The sequence below is a fragment of the Accipiter gentilis genome, chromosome 16 (genome assembly GCF_929443795.1).
Source record: "Accipiter gentilis chromosome 16, bAccGen1.1, whole genome shotgun sequence".
NCBI lineage: Eukaryota > Metazoa > Chordata > Aves > Accipitriformes > Accipitridae > Astur > Astur gentilis.
Window position 1 is genome coordinate 18628386 of NC_064895.1, and position 23033 is coordinate 18651418.

Here is a 23033-nt window from a genome sequence, read left to right on the forward strand (position 1 = left end):
TAGTCTAAATTCTGTCTTTGAGGACATGTAACATCTTCCATAGGGCAAGACTCATTTCCAGCTTGCTTTAGGCTGAATTGTCTTCTTGGGAATCTACTGTTTTTTCTTTGTCTGTTCAGAAAATCTTGAAAATCGGCGCTTTTTTAACTACATACCTAACTTTTATAAAGGTGAGATAATGTCATCTTTACCTAACTGGGCCTTCAGCTCTTCTTACCTTTTAGTTCTGGATTTTACTTCTCTAGCACTGATGGGGGTGCAGAATTGCTAGTGAACAGTATCCTGCTGATGCCTAATGCAGTTATGTTTTCCAAGATGGATCTTGATGCTTTGCTGGATTATTACAGCTCTTCTATGCAAAATCAGTACTTTAGTTTGGGATCAGGCAGGGTCAGGACCCATCTAGGCACAGCAGGGAAAGAACAAGGCATCTCATATTATAATGCAAGTAACATCACAACAGACTGATAAATCCAATCTTCTTCAAAGCAGATTTAGATTAATGGAGGTTACAGGAGTGGGCAGGCAGTTCAGCAAATCTTATCATTCATGGATTTGTCTTCAGCTATGATTTCTTGCTCTTGTTGTTGCAGAAAGCAAGTGATCTCAGCTGTGGCAATTACTTGGTTCAAATGGCTAAAGTATCTGTGAAAATTCACAGACCCTTCCAGCACAAACCTCTGCCTGGAAGTCCAGGCAGTCTTGACAAGGCAACACTTTCCCTCCATTAAAGGTGTGAATTTGACTACTACACCACAAATTATTTCATAATGGGTGAGGGAATAACATTCAATGCTATTTAATGACAGAAGTCTCTTCGCTCCCAGTCTATTCATATGAACCAGAAGTTACCAAGTATCCTTTCAACATTTGTCCTGTCTATCCATCTGCTTCCCATTCTGAAATGATATATAGCAGATCACCATATGATGAGGGTGGTGTTCACATCAAGTTATGTGACACAGCTATTGTAGGCATCATATCTCTGTGGCACAAGGTTTAGACCAAGGAATGCGTGTTTTCTAGCAGGACTTTTCCAAGTCAAGACTGGACTCCAGAGTGGTAGTTCCTGACTCTCGAGAAGCATTGTAGTTTCTGTTTCTCTTTAGGAGTCTTGTGGCACACCCAACTCCTTGGTGTGCTGGACTGCCGTGATTCTAACATGGGACTCCTTGGGGACACAGAGATCACATGTGGGAGATGCACATGTGACTAGGAGCATTGTCCTGGGCTCTGCGACAATTGAAAATATTTTCCCATTGACTGTTAAAGCACCACAGCTGTGGTGCAGTCCACAAACCCTTCAGCACCTCTCACATTTTTATTGTATTTATTTATAATAGCAAAAGCGCTTTAGAAATTGGGAGGAGCGGGAGTGTGTACAGGATGTTGAGACAGCTGTGGCATGCAAGGAGCCCCTCAAAGCTTCCTTTTATTTCCAGGTATGTTGTGGTTTAAGGCCAGCCAGCAACTAGGCACCACACAACTGCTCACTCACTCATCCCCCCTCCCAGTGGCATGGGGAGGAGAATAAAAAAAAAAGTAAAACTCATGGGTTGAGGTAAGAACAATTTAATAACTAAAGAAAATAAAACAATAATAATAATAACAATAAGAAGAATAAATAATAATAATAGTAATGAAAAGAAATAAAATAAAATTAAAATTTAAAAAAACCAACAACAAACAAAAACAACAAAAACAAGAAAAAAAGAAGTGATGCGCAATGCAATTGCTCACCACCTGCTGACCAATGCCCAAGCAGCGATCTGCCCCCCCCGGCCAACTTCCCCCCCTTCCAGTTTATATACTGAGCACAATGTTCTATGGTATGGAATATCCCTTTGGCTAGTTCAGGTCAGCTGTCCTGGCCATGATCCCTCCCAGCTTCTTGTGCACCTGCTTGCTGGCAGAGCATGGGAAACTGAAAAATCCTTAACTTGGAATAAGCGCTACTTAGCAACAACTAAAACATCGATGTGTTATCAACATTATTCTCACACAAAATCTAAAATACACTGTACCAGCTACTAAGAAGAAAATTAACTCTATATCCCAGCCGAAACCAGGACAAGGTCCAACTGCCCAAATTCCCTATCCTGTTTTGATGTGTTGGCCGCAGGTATTGCACAGGGAAAAGCAGGACAGGGGCTTCAAACAAGTACTTAATCACACAAGAAATTGTGCGGCCCCCTTCCCCACTACCAGAAAACCCTGCCACACAAAGCCAAAACAGTGAGCAATAGAGAACCGTAGTCCTATGGTAGAGTTGAACACTAATGTGTCCTCCCTTGTGGGAAACACTATCTTCTGTATTCTGAAAGCTCCAACTTTTACTTCATCCATAAACTAGGTACACAATTAATTTCTGTCTCATGGGGTTCTGCTATGAAGGAGACCTCATCTGAGATCCCTGACTTCTATTGCTGCCATCTTAGCTTCAGCAAAAAGCCACATGAGAACTCCCTTTCAAGACAAAATCTCTCTATAGCATATTTCTGTGAAATCCTCAATGAAAGGGAATAAAGAGTCCTTTCCGCCCAGGTAAGTCTCCCTCTCTGTCTCTGTGTGCCTCACTTCAGTTTCACCACCTTACTATTTCCAAGCTTGTGTAAAAATTGCCAGCTTCTCAAAATGTTACTTGGAGGACTTTTAGGTAGAAAGAAAACTCTCAGTATCTGTCCTTCCTTCTCTTTATCCATAGATGGTGGCAGGAACCCCCTTGGTTTTTATAGCTTCAGGCCAGGAGGTTTACAACCACACTGGCTGAAGAGTGTCTGCACTGTAATTCCTATATTGTACCATGATATTTTTATTTTTACTCTTTGAAGAGTGCTTATGAAAATCACTGGAGAGTGCTTAAGGAGCAGATTAGCATTTATCTGGCATGCTTCCCCTGAAAATGACATTTGTAATACCAGCTTTAACCCCTTGGTACTTTTAAACAGAAGTGACATTTAGCCACAAATCCGTTCTGCACCAGCCTGCATAAACAACATAACAGGGCTTGGAGGACTTCCACCTGGACTTTATCCCTGCCTCAGTCTAACAGGGACACAAGAACTATGTAGGATCTGAGGATGGAAAGATTGGGTTGTATCCAGAAGCCTTGAAAATACACTATCAGAAGCCTGGAGGAGTGAAATGGCCAGGAGATTTTTGGATCCTTTCCTGATTTACTGTAGAAAGATTTAATTTCAGACTTCACAGAGAATGATACTAATTCTTCATTTCATAGATGACAAGAAGAGCAGCCACTCTGGGAAGGTTTCCTGTATGCTGCTAGAAAGCAGTAGAGCCAGTGGCTTTCCCTAGGCTGATGGCAATCTGTGCCCTCAGACCGTTTGGGAAATCTAAGTGCGACAGCAAAAGCATTTCTGAAACCTTTCATTTATGCAAGTTTTATTTAGTCAAAAAGGTTCATTTAGGCAGAAATGCTGCAATAAAAGATCTTTTGGCAGAATAGATTCTTTTTTATTTACCCCATCTGTATAAAAAGGATGATGAAGATCCTGACCCCAGATTGCCTACTTATGGGATAACCTTTTCACTTTTTTAAGTCAATAGTGCATCTGGGTTTACCTCTGGAATTTTAGAGACAAATAAGGAAATACATTGCAGAGGTGGCAACAGTTAGATCAGTTTACTCTCCAGTTCCCACAGCACACACCAAGGGAACAGAACCATCACCCACTCCTCTCTTACATCCAGGACATTTCTTGAGAAACACCTCTATGAAAATACTGCCTTGCATTCATCACTCAGTTCTTTGATGCTAGGTATATTTCGAATCAGACAATCCATGTCCATTCGTGTCATGCTAAAGCGCTCTCAGAGCTTTTATAGTAGGGGTTGCACATGTATTGGAAAGAGCTATTGTATCCTTTCACGCATTTCTCAATCAGTCTGACCTTCCTTCTACTGTGCTTACCATACTTGCCAAGGATCCTGCGGGCATTTGCAACCTTTTTGTGACTTTATCACCTCCCCATAGAAAAGCTTCTTCATCCCTGTACTCCCTGTTCTTCATCCCTGTTATTTTCAACAGTCAAAGTTTAATCATAATTTTAGGGTAGTTGGTATTTTCTTTCCAGATCACAGTTCTTGGGTCAAGTTTACATGGAAAAAAAAAAAAAAAGAAAAGCTGTTTCATAGACATAATTCTTTTAGCTATCATGGCCATGGAGAAAATGCAAATATTCATTTCCCATGGGTTCAAAATCCAAAAAGGAGCAAAGATTATGTCATGAGGGCCTGATAATTAATTTCTGATCACTGTTGCTTGGCAGTCCTGTACGGAATCTGCCCATGACCCAAGTCGAAAGTTCATTCAGGTCAGATTTCTGTAAGATTTCCAACTTGCCCTGACTGATAATGGACCCTATTGGGAAAGAGTTGTCACTTGGGAGCATTTGTATGCAAGGTGAGGGTAACTGAGCTCAGTGTGTGCAGAAAGCCATGCATGTTTATAGACACATATTGTACTGCAGTTAATATTAAATCTAGAATTATGCCTCATTTCAGGAAGGGCGTTTTTGAACATATGTGGCTTCAGAACTTAAGTCAAATGCACATTACAGTAAGCACAAAAATTTCTTATTCAGACAAGGAACTATTCATTTTTGTCTCCTTTTAAAGTAGAAAGAAAATACCTATTGAACAGAAGATATTGCATTCACTTGGTCCATGTAAGTGCTGTGGGCAGTTCTTTGTAACCTCTTGATTTGTTCTCTTGAAGTGCTTTACAGAGAGCAATCAATGAGATAAAAGATAAGGACAACAAATTCACCTTGAATAAGGCCCTTGAAAGGACAATAAAAAGTTCAACAAAACCTTCTTAATGGACTATGAATAAAAATCAATACACTAGTGGATGGTTGTATATAAAAAGGTAACATCACTTTATAGCAACATTATACTTCATATGTTGCTAGAAGTACTTTATGATTTCTTGTTCCAGGACAGTCCTTTGATCACACAGTAATTAAAATGTTAATTTAAAAGAAACGTGGCATCTGCTTTTGACAAGATCTTCCAGATGGTCAGTTTTAAAGTAGAAAGGGACTAGAGCTTCCTACTTCCATGTATATCTACACTGATACCTAGAGAGACTTATACAGAGACACATATAAATGTATATACTTACAAAATCAGGAATTATGCCAAGAATCAAAATTATATACAGCTCTTACAATATGTTCACCCTTCTGAAGTCAGTCGTTCCAAATTAGAATTGAGATACAGCAAGTTCAAGCATTGCTAATGCTGTTGTACCTGTTTAATAGGTCAACCAAGAATATCATACTGGGTAAAAAAAAAAACACCAAACCCTAACAAAAATGCATAAAAGGAAGGAAGGTGAAGTCTAACAAGAATACCCTTAACTAAGAGAGGACATCTCTATTCATTGATACACCAATAAATGAAAACTGTAGGTGTTAGAAGCTAGAAACTCACAAATTCTGTCATTAACCTTTCCCTCCCTCCTTTTGCAAGGACTTGATTGTAAAGCTATATACATATTAAAAAAAACACCTGAATTAATAAAAACAGTTTTCTGAAAATATCTGAGATACTATTAATATGATACTGCCAGATTAGGAATAAGGACAAAGAGAACCAGCATGGTTTAGGTCAAAATCATAGAATCATAGAGCCATAGAATATCTCAAGTTGGAAGGGACCCATAAGGATCATTGAGTCCAACTCTCTGCTGCTCACAGGACTGCCTAAAACTAAACCATGTGACTAAGAGGCAAGGCACTCCTTGAACTCTGACAGTCTTGGTGCCATGACCAGTTCCTGCGGAGCTTGTTCCAGTGACTGGCCACCCTCCCAGTGAAGAACCTTTTCCTAATGTCCAATCTGAACTTTTCCTGACACAGCTTCATTCCATTTCCTCATGTCCTACCCCTGGTCACCAGAGAGAGGAGATTGACGCCTGCCCCCCCCCACTGCCCCACTTGAAGAAGTTGTATACTGCCATGAGGTCACTCCTCAGCCTTTTCTTCTCTAAGCTGAACAAACCAAGTGACCCCAGCCGCTCCTCGTAAGTCTTGCCCTCGAGACCTTTCGCCATCTTAGTCACGCTCCTCTGGACACATTCTGACAGTTTGATGTCCTTACATTGAGGCTCCCAAAACGGTGCACAGTACTTGAGGTGGGGCTGCACCAGTGCAGTGTAGGGTGGGACAATCACCTCCCTCGTCCAGCCAGCTATGCTGTGCTTGATGCACCCCAGGACACGGTTGGCCCTTTTGGCTGCCAGGGCACACTGTTGACTCATATTCAACTTGCCATCAACCCAAACCCCCAGATCTCTTTCCACAGGGCTGTTCTCCAGCCAGGATAACCCATCCCAGGTGGAGAATCCAGCACTTGCTCTTGTTAAATTTCATACGGTTGGTGATTGCCCAGCTCTCTAGTCTATCCAGATCTCTCTGTAAAGCCTTTCTATTCTCGAGGAAATCCACAGTTCCTCTTAGTTTAGTATCATCGGCAAACTTACTTAATGTACATTTGATTCCTATTTCTCTTTCAAATTACTCAGTAGCAAGATTAGAAGTTTCTCTAGCTATTCTTTTATGTCTATAGATGTCACTGATGTTTATCAAGATTTTTTTAATCTGGAACTACGTATATATTAAAAAATACCATTGTTCAATAGCAGTAAGTCTGCAGAGTAAAATGCAAGGACTCAGCATCCACAGTGCATGTGTTTTGGAGGTTTTATGTCAGACTGCAGTTACTCTGGTCACATGAACTAAACATCCATTAGAAGTTCAAGTGCACCAGGGCATCCCTGGAGTGTCTTTCCTGGTTTAATTTCACCTGAAAAAAGTCCTGTTCGTGTCATCTGAGACCACTCTATGATGCCACCTTATGCACGATAATCAATACATTCACTTTAGAATCACATTCCTGACCCAAATGACAGTGTTAATGTAGATGCACCCTGGATGTGCTTACAGACTTATTTACATTGATTAAGGGCAACTACCATAATTCCTATGCTGATTCTCTCAATTACCTTCGTTTACACAATGAAATATGCCAAGACAGATTAATTCTCCTGCATCTAGTGATGATTCACTGAGGACGAGGACAACCTTCTTTCTGTGGTGATAATTTGCATTATTGCTATAAGTGAGAGCCATGACTGCGTAGCAGGCCTGCATTCTGATAGAAATTGTGCAAACCCAGAATAAAAAGCTGTCTTCTTCCCCAAAGGCAATTGAGAGTAGACGAAAACAAGTAGTTGAAGCAGAAGAAGGAGACAATATTGATCAGCAGGACAGACCTTAGTCTCAGCACAATGGCAGGTTAACCATAGCCATGCCTTTCTGTATAATTTACAAGAGCAATGGAAAGGAGAAAAATGAAATCATATTGTGCATTCTTACCAGGAGCTCACGTTAGTAACGAAGGGAGCCACTGCAGATTCTCATTTAAATAGTCAATAAATTAGTAAAACAAGCCATGTTTCATAACCTTTCTGCCCCTAGATGCCACCTTTTGCAGACTCTAACCACCACTTGACTTTACTCACCTTTCATTAGGTCTCATATTAACTACGGTTAATAGGCTTTGGTGGGGGGAGGTTGTGCAAGAAATTAAGGCAATGAGGCAAGTCAGAGAAGCTCTATAAATCTATTTTCTAGTATTTGAAATGCTTCCAGTACTTTATAAAGCAAAAGCGACAAGTAGATGCAGATTTAGATCATCTGTTTTAGTCAATGCATTATAAACAATTCCGGTTAATTTAAACTACTTAAAGTTCAATTAAATTGATTATTCAGTATCGTCATGCTTTAAAACACATCATTGTATCAGGCTTTTATGCAAGTGCAGTAGAAGTTTTTTATTCTTAAGGGTTTACAGTCTTCTTAGCAGTGAGAAAGAATAAGGAGGTAACAGCCTTCACAAGCTCTTACCACATAGACAATAATGGTTAGTACATGTGATATTTGCTAATACAGCTAAGTTTTGGTGAAATAAAATTCTTAAGAACCAAAGCCACACAAAATAAGATCCAGTACTGTGGATCTATGACAATCTACCTCATTTGTGAACAGCCCTCTAGTCAACTGGCTTCACAAATTACAACATACAACTGAGTCTACAGTTTCAATTTCATACCCAGAAATTCCTTCCATCCACTTCTCTGAGGGTGAAAATTCATACCCTCATTAAAAATAAGAACTATATTTCTTCATTTGAACACAAGAAATTTGGAAGAGGCCCAATTCTTGGGGTGTGGAGCAAGGCCCTAGAGGAAGAATCAGTATGAGAGCTTTCTGCCAGTCAACCTGTGCCCTTAGTGTAGTGCCTTGGGTTCCTCTCAATAACAAACAAAACAGAAAAATAAGCCCAAACAACCAAACAAAAAAGGCAATGCTTTCCTGGGGTGGGAGAGGGAAAGCAATGGTGTCATTTAGTGGTAATTTCCGCTTTCCACCTATGGTCTCTCAAATCACAGTGAGATATTGAACACAAGGAAAAGTTGCACAGCATCCTTATGTGACTCTCAAATGTGTTGCTCAGAAAGCACAGTATGTATCCCAGAAGGGTAGTGTTTGCCTAGCTTTGCTTAGAGTTTGCACTGACAGAACACATTAGTGATCTCCATTTTCTGGAAAACAGTTTTAGGAGTATTTTTTATTTCTCACATATTTCAGTAAAATTTCAGAGATAAACTTCATCATCTGAAGCAAATAACTGCTGCAAAACTTCAAATTCTCTCTTTTAAATTGTATTTCAGAAAACAAATAACATCATTTAAATACTAATAGTTTGCAATTAACTGCTCAAAACAGTAACTCTCATTTCTCCATTACAGTCTCATAGTATTCATACAGCAAAGATTTTCATCAGCAGTATTTTTGCTGCAGATCGATTCTGTACATATGTATAAATATGTTTGAGTGTGCATATAAGTACATAGTATAATTATACACTCCTAGTGTCATTTCTGTAGATTATCAGTAATCCCAACTATTTATGTCATAATTAATCATTCCCATAACTTGTTTGCAGGGGTGGTGTGTGCTCTGGGCTAATGCACTTGTGTTCTCGGAACACCCTTTCTCTTAAATGCCCTCATCTGTACCAGTGGCAGCATTTTATGAATGCCCCAAGAAATGATCCTGCACCCATGTGTCATTTTACTTAGATTCAAAGAGCGCTTTGGGGAAGGACATCTGGGATTTTTACTGGGGATTTGCCTCGTTCATGACCCTGCCAGACACCATGACATTTTTGCATAGCCAGACTGTTTACATTGAACAGAGTGTTTAAGGAACCAATCAATGTGCTTCTTCCAATCTATATGGATATTTGACACTGTTTATTCACCAGTTATTTATTATATCTACTTTGACAGCATTTTCCTCCCACTTCCCTTTTTTCGGGCTGAAGAAAATAAACCTCTCATAACTATTCCTTATAATTCTTCAAAGCATTGGAGGACTAGCCACAAGGGAAGTAGGTGTTTTTGAATTGTCTATCAATTACATTGACTTTTTTATGGGGGTTTTGTTGTTATTTTTTTTCAATTTTGCTTTACTTAATAATACTTTATTCTAAATAAAGTTTTCTTCCAAGGTCTCTGATTTTTATTTTTTTGTTACAATGTGTGTTGCCTGATAAGCTCTTTGCTTTCTCAGAAGACTATGAAACTTTTGTACTGTAGATTGAACGTCAGATTGGAACACTGAAAATTTTTGAAACTCAATAGCCTAAAAGTGCTGATTTTCCACATGTGCTGAGAAGTGCTGCCTATTTGCATATGTTCAGAGCCTTATGCCTGCATTTTAAGATTACTTTGCACAATGGCAGTGTTGAAAAGGACTTTTTTGTAAAGGGGGATCAATTTTCCATTTTAGGACTGCCTGGAATGAAGGTGATCATTCAACATGACTAGAGAAGAAATCGTTGACTTCAGTTATGCAATCTCTGAATTGGACCCGCTGCTCCTAATTAAACTAGAGCATTTATTTATGGACAGGTATTGAATCATAAAGATTTCAAATGAAGTTTACATCCTTTGGGAAGATGTACAAATGTTTATTTACTCTCATTGTAAAATTACTGTCATTGTTAAAATGCATATCATATTTTCAGTTTAAACTTTGCTGACTTCATACTAATTCCTCTCAAGAGAGCAATCTTAGCCAAGTGAGAAGGAAACTGGAACACTTAGAGAATGAACAAATACTCACTGATATATTTTCCAATGAAGGGATTCAGTGGCAGGTTCAGACCACTAAGTTTACGGGTCTTAGGCTAACTAGATTAAATGGATGCTGTCTCATCTGCCGCTATCAAGAAGTAAGTTCCCTTCAAGTAGCTGTTGGCTGCTAATAGATCTCTCCTTAGCCTCGTCTCCACCTGACTAGACATCGGCAGCTCCCCCAGCATTGTAGGTCGCGTTCCAGCAGACCGCACCTCCCGTATCAACCTCACTTTCATGCACTCTTCCCTTTCTCTCCAAGTCTTTCCAAAACTGGGGTGACCAGAAGGTGGACATAGATTTCCAGGTGTGACTTCACCAACATTTTGTGGCATACAATAACTTCTCCTGCCTCACCTGCCGTGATCTTTCTAAAAAATCCCAATATGTACTTTATTTGTAGTGAAAGCACACTGTTGGCTCATGCTGAGCTTCATTTTAACCTCCAGGTGCTTTTCAGCAGGGTGCTACCCATCCAGTTAGTTCCTAATGTATGCAGCTATTCCTCCACAGGTGAAAAACTTCATACTTCTCCCTCTTGAACTTTATAGCCCACTCCCCACGGTTTCTCAAGGAACCCCGGAACTCAAGTTCTACCCTCTGGTGTGCCAGCCACCCTCTGTAATCTGCTGAGGGATATTCTGTCTCATCATCCAGGACATTTATGAAGATATTGAACAACATCAGCCTCAGTACAGACCATTGGGATGCTCCTCTTGTTAGCAACTTCCAAAGAGATGTCGAGTGATGGATTAATATCCTTTGAGTTCAGCCGTTTAGACAATTTTAAACCCATCTAACCCATTTATCTTTCAATCCAGCCATTTCCTCAGCTTCCAGACATGAATACAGCAGGGGGGAGGTGTCAAAAGCACTACTAAAGTCTAGTCTTCCCTTGTCCGTTTCACAGTCCTCAAGGGACTTCCCTCCGTCTCAATGATTTTGCATAGATTATAGTCGGAGGCTGTACAGCCATGTCAGCCAGTGCTTCCAGCACCCTTGGGAAATTCCTTACAGCCCCATGGATTTCTTTACAAACAGCTTCTCTAGGTGGTCCCTAAACTGCTGTTCCTCAGTTGTTGGCTCTGTCCCTCTTTTCCACCTTCTGGCATGTATAGGGATCTGGGAAAACTGAACTTGTCTGCTTGAAATACATTTGATTGCAAAAGTTGTGATCAGCACTAGCAAGCACTATCATTTTTTTCTGCTAAAAGCACTTTTCCCTTGTCAGCCCAAAAGGTATATCAAACAAACAGTGATTGCACTTGCAGCTTAATAGTCTTGTAAACAATATAACTCAAGTAGATGATCCAAGTTGCCATCACTTGGTAGATTCAAATCAAACAAATTATACAATTTGTCCTTTGCAGAATGATCTTACTGGTTGATATACTGTGTTAGGTACTATAGTGTACTATATTTAAGGACTAGAAGTTTCCTTTTTTTTTCTCCCCAGGATGTCAGTGAATACAGATGATACCTCTTGGTCTACAGATGTGACAGATGAGGTATTCACAAAGAGCTTCAATAGGTGAAGAGTTTTCTACAAAGGCCTACAACACAATTTTTTTATATATATAAATTTTTTCTTGCCAATACTCCTGCATTTAAAAACAATAACAACAAAAAATTAAAATGCCTAGGTATTCTTACCTAGCTTCATGAGATTAAGAAAATCTGCCCCATTCTTAAATAGAAAAATGGATATTTAACATATGCTTGTATGATGACAGTGTCTAAGGGAACCAGTGAAATACTCAATACCTGGGTACCATTGTGTTAAGCACGGAGTACACAGAAAATCAAAAAGATTGTCTTTGAGATGAAAACTGTGCAGTCTGCAGGAAAAATTCAGATTTCTGAACATGGTCCTGTAGTACCATCCCCCCAGTGATACCCCAGCATACCTGCCAGGCCTCCAGCTGCTGCTCCGGAAGAATGCAGGTCTCCCATAGGTTCTGTCTTAGCTAGATACGTGCCCTACTGATGGTATTAACTCCTACATTTATGCTCCTGCCTCCTACACTACGTACAGCACGTGACATAAGACACGCAACAGAATTCAGGTCAAATGTAAACCATCTAAATTTATGTTATACACAGGGGCAGTAACAATCCTAGCTCCCATTAGAGTCTGCAGAGATCTAGACAATATATTTAATAAAATTAGGCAGCCATTCAGCTCAGCCTGTTCAATAAAAGGGCCTCAGTCCAGTTGCCCACAGGTAAGGTCCCCCTGACTTCTGAGACACCCTTGGGATAGCCACCACAGGGCTTGCAAGGAGGACACAGCCTGTAGCAGCTCTGTGCCTCTCTCTAGAGACAGCTGGCGGCCATGTCAAAGCATCCACAGCAACTGAAAAAATGCTGAAAAACAACGTTCAGGTAACTGTGTCCTTTCCATCCTAAGTAAAGCTTGTGAAATACTTCCTTGTATTAATTTTTTCTGAGTAGGTAGGGATATTTTTAAATATGTCTCTCAATATCATCATTCTCATTTATTTGATTGGTGCATTAGGCTTCCATTATATGATTTTATTCTATATTGTATTTTAGCACTCCATCAACCTCGTTACTCATAAACTCCTACAGACATAAGGAACTAATATTAGTAAATCATTCAGAAGTAATAATGGAATTTGACATCTTTTGCTAAGCTATTCATGCCACCACCAAAAGATGAATGTTTATTACTTTTATGAGGGAGGCATTATGTTAAGTATTGATTAAAAAATAATTGTTGACTTTTTTTTTTTTTTTTTTTTTTTTTTTTTTTAAGTAAGAAATCTTAAAAGTACCCTGGTTCAAATTATTACTATGTAGAACAGGTCTGAGGTAAAATATTCTTTCTAATTTTTTTATTACTATTTCTTTAGTCATATATTTTATTGAAACCAAACTATAATTGTTATTTTTGGAGTTGAAACTTGTTTGTGAAAGTTATTTCATCTAATCTCAGTGAACATAAAGTTTACATTGTTGTCTAACTGATCAATTATACAGCCAAAATTATACCACTCAGATAATGTTTAATGAAGCCAGTATCTTGTGAGCTGTTGACAGACTCATTGCCAAAGCCATGAAGAAAGTCTCTTGTGAAAGGCAGCCTTCTTCTTTTGACCTTTATAACCCTCTATAAGACAATTTCAGCTTTGCCTTTAACTAACATACTGCATAATGTAATAAAAATAATCAGTTCAAGACACAGAATGACTACGGGCCATTCCACAAAATCTTAATGACATTATTTTTCAGGTTGGCTGAGATAACGATCACAATAAAATTTCACCATTTTTATTGGAAAAGCCAAGATATAATTATAACAACATCTATTATAGGGGGGGATTATACTGCTGTTCACTTACAGAGATTTGTGATTTATTAGTTGCAGTACATTAGTTCTTTGTATATCTATAAAGACGTGGCTTGAGCGCCAACTCAGCTGGATTTTATTAGCAATTAAACTAGTTTTCAGGCTACATATGCAGTCTGCAAAATTTACTGAAGTGAAAATTTTCTTCATCAGCTTTGCTTTGAATACAAGTCTTCTAATCAATAATTTTGTTTATATGTTTCAAAATACAGATTTCAAGACAAAGTCATATTATGACTTAAACTACATTTGCTTTAACAGTGGTGTTTCCTTGCTTTTCCTGAGAAGTACCAATAAGGGGCGATTTTAAACAATGTTGTGTAAATACTTTTTAGTATTGCTTATGGCTTTTAATTCATTTAAAAAGCAACTCTTAAACTCTCAGCTTGACACATGAAAACATAAACTACTTGGCTTGTGCATTTTCTATCTAATTTCCTAAAATTGCAGTTTTAATTTGTGTTCCCACAATAAGATTTCCCAGTGAAGTGTTGAGATCTATCTATATGTAAATTGAATAATCTTTCAAAGGCAGGGAAAAGGAAGCACTATTAAACATGAAACTTCATTTCTGTAAGAAATTAAGCACTATGACTTTCTACAATAATAAATTATGAACATAGAATTTCATTAAGAAAGAACATGATGCTGTTAAACTGTCAGTAGTAAATAGGTTGTCTTATATTTAATGGAGCCATAAACACAGGAAAAACTTATCTTCATTATCTTCCTTGTCTGGTTTTTTACAGAAAATACCATGTAAAATCACCATATCGACTTTAATTCTCCCGATTTAATCTCTTGTTTCAATAGCTGATTCAAGTTATTGTATAGAATTTGAAATAGTAGATAGCTAATGTCAATGGCTGTTAAGAAGCACACTCACTGAATCAAATATACCTATTATGTGTAAATACTGGTTATTTCTCTAGAAAATATGTCCTAACTATTCAGGAAAAAAAAAAAAACCAACAACACAGCATAGATACATCATATCACAGAAATCCAAGATGATATAGGGTACAGTTAGAAGTAAACACACATTTGTGATTTAATATTGCAGCAATATTAAGCTTTCCAATAACACAATTTTTCTGAAAAAACATGGACATAACCTGTCTTTCTTGTGCCTGATCATGCAAAAAAATATTATGCAGGTTCCTTTCTGTGAAATAATCTGATTTTGGATACAGATTTGCTAATATTTCCCCTATGTCAAAGAATATAGATGTCTAAAGGAAAAAGGAGGCGACATGACAGGCAATGTCGTGGGATCATATGGTCTTGCACAAACTATGAAAGACAAACTGAGATTTGTTCCAGTAATTTAGGCTAAAAACAAGCTATGTACTGAGATTTCCAGCTATTTTCAAAATTATATCAGATTTCAGTAAATGGAATTATTTTGTGAATAGAGTGGTCAATCTGACTACACCATGAAAACCTTTGTAGGTGTACAAGAAATGATGTATTGTTCTCTAATATATGTTGGGGCAACTTCTTTTCTCAGTTCTGGAGTTAATGAAGCTCTATTGTACTTTCCCTAGTATACTTCATTTGTCCTTTAATGAGGTTCAGATTTTTTGAACAAAAGTAAAATTGTGCATTCTTTGTAGCCCAAGACCCCTTTTCCTAGGGATGAATTGGGTGGGATTCACTGGACCTAATGTAGACGTCTCTAATGTAAACTTCTGTGAGCTGCACAGAAAGTAAATGGGCTTCTAGAGAATGGCTTATCTCATGCTAAGATAGATACTTAAATAGATCAGATTAATTGAGGAAAGGCTTAGGTGTGCAGAGAAGTGCCTTCCTCTCTTGGTTAATTATAAAGACAACCTAGATGATGGCTCACCTTTAAACATTGTACATGCTTATCGTACAAGAGAGATGAGATTAATTGCATATAATCATGAGTGGAGTTCTTAAATTGAGCTCTTTCAAGATGTTTACTGTGTATTTGGCCTATGTATAAACATGTTGTACTGCATATAAAACTAGACTCCATTTTAAGGCCAGACAGTAATGTCCTTCTTCCATCTTGTAAGGCCTCTTTAGCCTATGGGCTGCTCCTGTATAGTTAGTCTTCTGTATAATATGTATTCCTGGAGTGTCTGCACACTTACACCAGATGTATACCTACACTCAGATAAGTTCTTCCTCTGTGGGTCTTGAAGCACTGTCAAATACAACTATTTCTCTCAGTTAACTATACAAGGAATTAGCAAACCAACTCGTTAGGAGTGGGACACCCATCATGGTGTGTGCAGAAATAAATACACCAAGTAAATGATACATTCCTGTCTCCATTGCCAATAAAGGAGTATAGAATGACTAGGCCAGGTTAAAAAAAAAAATCTACATTTTAAACATCTAGAATTAAGTGGGACAAATCCACGAACACTAAAATTTGGTAAAATTCTTAAATAAGGCAAATTAAATCCCAACCTTAATGTGCAACTAAGCACCCAAAAATTGCTGGAGTATGAAAGTGTAACTAAACTGTAAGCCTCTGTGTAAGCACAGTATCGTAGGTGTATATGTCCAGCTATCACAACTTCTTACTCCAAGTGTGATATTATCAACTTTTTTCTTGCAAAAAACAGGAGGAATTAAAGTTTGCCCATTACTTTCCATAGAAAAACACTCTGCGTGGAAATAATGAATTGTGCATTATTGTACAGAGAACAGTCATTTCATATTTCATATTTAAATAATAGGATCACTGTGGATCATTTGAAGTAATATCAATAATAGAGAGCACCATGAATTCGTGTTATGAAAAAGACAGTGCAGTTTCTGGTTTTGCTCTTATCAAAACTAAGGTGCATCCTTGATATGACTCCATTGGCTTCATTCATCCATTTTGAGTGCCTGTTAATGTAATTTAGCTGTGGAAGCAAAATGATGCAACAGCCACCATATAACTAATAGACTTCACATAAGCCACCAGCTGATGGTGAATGGATCAAAATATGTTGCTCAATTTGCTAGATGAAAGACAATTAAAACACAGACACACATACATTTACATACATATACAAATTACTGGAACTATTTTAAAAGTGCACGACTCAGTAATTAATAGATATATTGTAAAATACCAGAAAATTAAACATGTTTTTAAGAGTACATCTGTAAGATCTGGAAGAGGATTTCTAGTGGAGTTCACTAAAATGGTCTTGGGACATATGTTGCAAGCGGGATCACTTACAGTGATACAAACACTAAATAATGCTAATTCTTTGGAATATTTGCTCTGGCTCAAATAGAGGCACACTGCTGGTAAAAATTGTAATTACAAAAATTTGTAAGGAATTGTTAATAGATAAAAGAATCAAAATATCTGAGAAGAATTAGGTGGCAGCAAAGAGAAATGCAGTTAAAAGAGATGCAACACACAAAATTAATCAATTTATCTGCAAGTTAGTTGAGGGTGCAGTTGCTCTTACCAAATACAGACATCTACTCTGTAGTATCTATATCAGATCTCAACTACTAAGCTCCCTTAGAGAGCTGGAGAAGCAGAGAGAAATAAGCATTTCTGGAGCAAATCTGTCTTGTCTTAAAGTAGACACCCAAAATAGGTCAAAGGAATCGCTCCCTGAAAGGATGATTAGCCCAGATACAGGCATCCACATTGTTGATATCTAATGTTAAGCAAGATGAATTGAACCTTTCAGTATTTCTTTAAGCCTTACTTAAGATCAAAAGGTTAGGTAAAGAATAATATCTTCTTTCTAACTGCTAGGCATCTTTTATGCTATGACCTATTCCCCTGGGTCCTGGTATGCTTTATCTGGCAGTGAAGAGAATATTTGAACTTATGAACCTGGATTTTTTGGAGAAGTGGTCATTTTGGAGGTTTGTTTGGGTTTGGGGTTTTGTTTTGTTTGGATTTGGGGGGATTGAAAGGGGGTTTTGCTTTTTGTGGAAGGTTTTAAAAAAATAACAGTTTTATAATGTGGAACTATCAGTGTCACAATTAATCTGGAGTGAACAGATGGGCATTCAAATTCACATAACGGATGTTATGTGGATCGCTGCTCATATAATTAGTTGTGTATCAGTGACAGGACGTTAGGTCACTGGGTAATTTTGCCCTCCGCCAGATGATTTGCCTGCATTCAGAATGAGCATCAATCAAAAAAACACACATCATATTCTGCTAAAAGGTATATAGATAGACTGCAACAATCTTTAGCTAATCTTTGAATTGCAGCAATAATACTACATTTTTGGTATCAAACAGTAGTAGCAAAGAAATGAGATGTTAGCTCTGCAGGGTTTTGGATGCTGGTATATGGCTGGGACAGAAGACTCCCTTTATCAGGGACACCAGTGATGTCTTCACAAACTCTGATTATAGTAACTGTGCTCTTCTCACCTCGGATGTCTGTTATCCTCTTTTCTCACATATGCGACAGCTGTAAAAGACAAATCACAGAGTGGTGGTTTCTCCTAGTATCCAATATGGAGCTATATGAGAATAAAGGAAAATGGATGGTTGTGAACTTTCCTTCTTTCTTTTCACAAGGTTCTTCTTGAGTCACTCTTTTCATTTTCATCAAAAATGTAATCAGCAGATATATTTCCCACAACTTTTCTGGTCTCCCTTGCTTTCTTTATTATAAAAGCGTCAATCTGAGTTAATATTAATAGTGAAATTGTTGGGCAAATTCTTGCTTGGAGAAAGGACATTAGGTTGCCTTATCTGAGTCAGGTAATAGGCCTTGGGAATGTCAGAATCCAGGTCAGTAATATCCAGATGAGCCCACAAACATTAGCAGCATTTCCTAAATAGAGGTGTCCAGCCTTACCACAGAAGAAAGGAAGTCAGACAGCAGGCGGATAGAAAAATGACATGAGATTTAAGCAAGACAAGGTGACCTGGTGCAGGTCCTGAAAAACAGAAACTCTGTCATGTGGATTGGCAGGTACTGTGCTCTTCCATTAAGGTCAGCAAAAAAAGAAGGTACTGTTGTGGAAACCCAGTAGGTGAGCATGTATCCAAACTCCAGTGTTAATCCAAATTATCTTTTCTTCCTCTGACCATTCCTCTTTGCTGCATCAGTGGATAAATACCCCCCTTCCACCTTCACCCAGACTTGGCCAACTGTTGCCTGAAAGTTGAATTTTGCCCAGAGAAATTTTATGAATGGTCAAATTACAAGATGGTCACTGATCTTCAGTCGGCTTAGGCTTTCTCCTACTAAATAGTTACTATTTGCTAGTAACCAAATCACTTACTAGCCAGGAGAGTTAGGATTCAATCCCTTAAAACTTAGTTTAAATGTAGGTATTTGCAAATATGGCATTAACACTGCAATTTCAATATTATGGAATTGACAAGACAAATATCTTCACAAAAAGGGAAGTACAAAGCCTAGGAAATGGACCCCTGCTCTCTTCTCAGAAATTCTGGGGAACATTTACTCAGCATATAAATGTCTACTCTGTGCATTTCCTGTCACCCTGCAGACTAGAGCTGTCTCATGCTGTACTTTTCTTCCATTGCCTACATTTCTTCCGAAGACTCTCAGAGACTGCAGCATCATATTTAAACATGAATGACTTCCTAGCAAACCTTCATCTGTTTGCAGCCCTGGGCTTTCAGTACGTCTTTACATTTGCTTTCAATCCTTGCAGGTTTGAAAGCTCAGAGTATCATCTAGGCTGCAATGTTAGTACCCAGAAGTTGCTCAAATAATGTGCAGCTATTTCAGATACTTCTACTGAAAACTCTTAGTTACTAGGTGATCTTTATAGAAAACACTCCTCTTTATACTTATTAGAAGTAATATACTCTGTCAATGCAGGGCCCTTTACAAAGTCCACACGTTTTCTCACATAATGCAATGTCATAACAGCATCCCTGTTCTTACAGAACAACTCCTTCAGAGGTAAAATCCTCGGTTCTATTTCGACATTCTTCTGCCATCAAGCTGCACAGACTCCATCTTATTGATGATAAAAATTAAATAAAATTAAACAGAACATAATTTGACTTGTTGCTTTCTATTAAGCTTCTAGTGGTACCAAAGTTGATGAGGTGCTGTATCTACTCCCAATAGGGTTATCCAGTCACTGTGGGGACCCAGTGACTGCTGGGTTATCAAACCACATGTCAATGAAGGATTAAATTTTGGTATTGTTTTCACATCTTAGTGACTTTGGTTTGAAATTAGTCAACATTTGAAAATGGTACGTGGCAACTCTAAAGAGTCACAGAAAGGTCAAAGTCTTCTCAAACTGAAAACCAGGACTTAAGGACAAAACTTTTCCCCTCATCTAATAAAGTTGCTCACTTTCACTTCCAAACCAGCCTTGACCCTGCAGGACCCAAGTTCCATATCTACAGAAACACACATTTCTTTACAAACACTGAGTGGGAATCTCTGCAGCAGTCACTGATCTAGACACCCAAAGGTTTAATGTGGATAATATCTACTGAAATCAGTGTGAGGTTGATGCTTTAAGTACTTACAATATCTGGCCTTCTTTCTTTTTATACTCACTATCCAAGATTTCAATTGCATACCTGTAAAAACTTGCTAATCCAAAGATCAGATTAGAAGGCAAGAGGTCTGAAAGAATAACACCTTCTCACACTTTAGTCTTTAAGATTATTCTTTTTTTGCAAGCCTGGACCTGATAACTGTGTGTTCTGACCAAGAAGTGACAAATTAACACACTGCAAATAAAGCGTACAGGCTAAGCTGTGAATGAATAAAAGCTTCCTGAGTGTGACAGCCAACAAATCTGAAGAAGCAGAGGTCTTAATACAACAGATAACTTTCTTGCTATATCACATTCTGAATACCGTTTCTCTTTTAAATCAAGAAATAAAGCTTAAGCAGAGATAGGTGGAGATGGAAAGGATAGAACTGAGCAATAAAAGAAGAGCAAGTATGGACCAAGACTTCCTTTTTTTTCTAGCAGAATGAAAAAGGAAACACAAGAATATTTTTTACTATTTTTCTTTATTCCAAGGCATGTAACTTCCATCTCAAAGTAAGGCTGTTTTTCTGAGATTTGGAGAGGAAAAAAGAAGCTAAAGTATTTTGTGGAATTTGGATCAGATATTTGGCTGCTTTCCACTCCTGAGAAAGCCTTAGCTTGTCAGAATGAGATCTCCTGATCCCTGTGAGGTCTGCTTACACATCCAAATGTATTACCTGGATCCCTGTTCTGATTCTTGCTACAACTTGCCAGGAACAGACCCCTAAAGCAGAAAGCAAGGATAGGCTGGACAAATGCACTTTAGTAAATGTTTGATGGGAATTCTTGTTTAACAATTTTTCTGTTGTTACAAGTATAACATTACCCCATGAAAGCAAGAAGGAACTTGCAGAAAAATACTATTACCTATAATGTCACACATTGTCTGAGTTATGCTTCCCAGGAGTATTCTTGAGCATGTGCAATTTATGCTCATGGCTGTATTTAAAGTGTTCAGCAGAGCTGCCTGCAGTGCAAAGCTCTCCTTATTCACTTGCCAGCTTATGCAGCTCTGTATGTAATAACACCATGGCCCCTAAGGACATCGAGACTCTCCAGTCTATTACTTTTCAGGACCTCCATCTCAGAGAGGGTTCTAAAGAATATCATAAACAGCCGTCTGAGAGAAGGAAATTGGTGACAGTTTAAGAACTGCTATGGGCAAAGAGGAAAGCTACTGGCCTTTTCAGGCATCTAGCCTGCATGTCTTACATTGGTCAAGACATCTTTGTCTCTTTCATCAAATTTTGTGCATCTTTCCATGTGATATTCGTGGATGCCTCCCACGCCTAGCAGAATGAGGCTGAATTGTTCAACATTACCTGCAGGAGCACTGGGGAAACCGCAAACTAGGCAGAAAAGGGTACTGTGCTGTGAAGGCAATTTGCTTCAAAGTTTGTTTATTTGAGAATTTTCATCCATGAGTGGAGCAGGATAGAGTGTAGCTATTTACTTCCATTCCCTAGGAGACTACCTAACGTAAAGTGATAAAATAAAATCCCTGGCTGGTGCAAGACCATCGTCTGTAACCAGGTATTTGCTGGGTTCACCCTCTGCCTTTCATGAAGCATTACTGCTCATCAGTTCACTCCATGTCCCCCCATCCAAGAGGCTGTTCCCCTGCCATCTCCTGACACAACTGCCCATATTTCTGCTGCCTCCTAGAGTGCTGGCAGGAGGATGTCAAGATCTTTATGTTTCTAGCCCAGATCTCTTTCACAGACTATATCTACTAGAAGGTTTGAAATGGCAACAGTCAAAGGGGAAGAAGGGTAAAGGAAGCAGAAAACTCTTAGGCCCTTCATCTGCAACGAGGGGCTTATCTGATCACAAAGAACATGTTCCATGAGCATTACATAGGTATATTAATCTTGAAGTAAGAAAAATTGTCAATTTGTTTGTTAACTTTGTCAGTTTCCTTCTGCAGATTGGTTATTACTGATTTTCTGCTTCAGCTACATGGCAAAATTAATTGGAAAAGTTAGCATACACTTTCCAGTGTGACTCCTGAGACTTTTCCTGGTGGGACTTAAGTGACCTCTCAAAATAACTTCATGTTTTGTGATTGTGATTATGCTGGTGACCACTGGATGCCTGTGCAAATGGGTTCCTGGAGAGACATCAAGACCACACACATGCAGCTCTGTGTACCACACGTTACCTGCCCCAAAGCTTTCCTTAGGCTGTGTCACACCTTCACAAGCTCCATCATCGCTCAGGTGAAATGCTGCTAACTTGCAATGCCATGCAATGCTAAGATAACCAGAATATTATTTAAAAAATATATAAATGTTCCCAGTGGAGCCCAACCCCCAAACTTTCCTAGACTGAAAGTTTTTTTAGGTTTTGAAGAATACATAAACAAACCCATGATTTTTACTTCCATATCCCACTTTCTCAGTTTGCTCAGACACTTCATGATCATTCATTCTGGGTTTTTTTGTCACTGTATTTGTTGTGCTAAAATAATGTTTTCAGAGATTAATATTAACCAAAACACGTATGTTAAATGTGCATTTTCAACACAGTGGCTAGCATTGCATGCAAAAAGGTCATAATACTTAATGACTCCCATAATAAAGGTGTGTAGTGTGATTTGCTGACAGGTGACATTTCTGCAACCTTTCTTGCACTGGCATATTGTTACATGCCCTGTGCCATAATGTTCTCTGTGCTACAATTCATCATTCAAACAGGTCAATGCAGCTCCTGACATTTGGAGCTACCTTCCTTTATCCCACAGGTTCATTGATTTTTAGCTCTCTTCTAACCTCAAATAACCATACTTCCCTCTTCTCTACATCTTCATTTCTCTCCCTTACATTGTGTTCCTCCTTTGATACTTTAATTCCATAATATGCTTAGTAATACTTTTTTACATAAAAGGCAATAAAAGCAAAAATAAGTAAATGTTCTGTTGTATTGATTCTA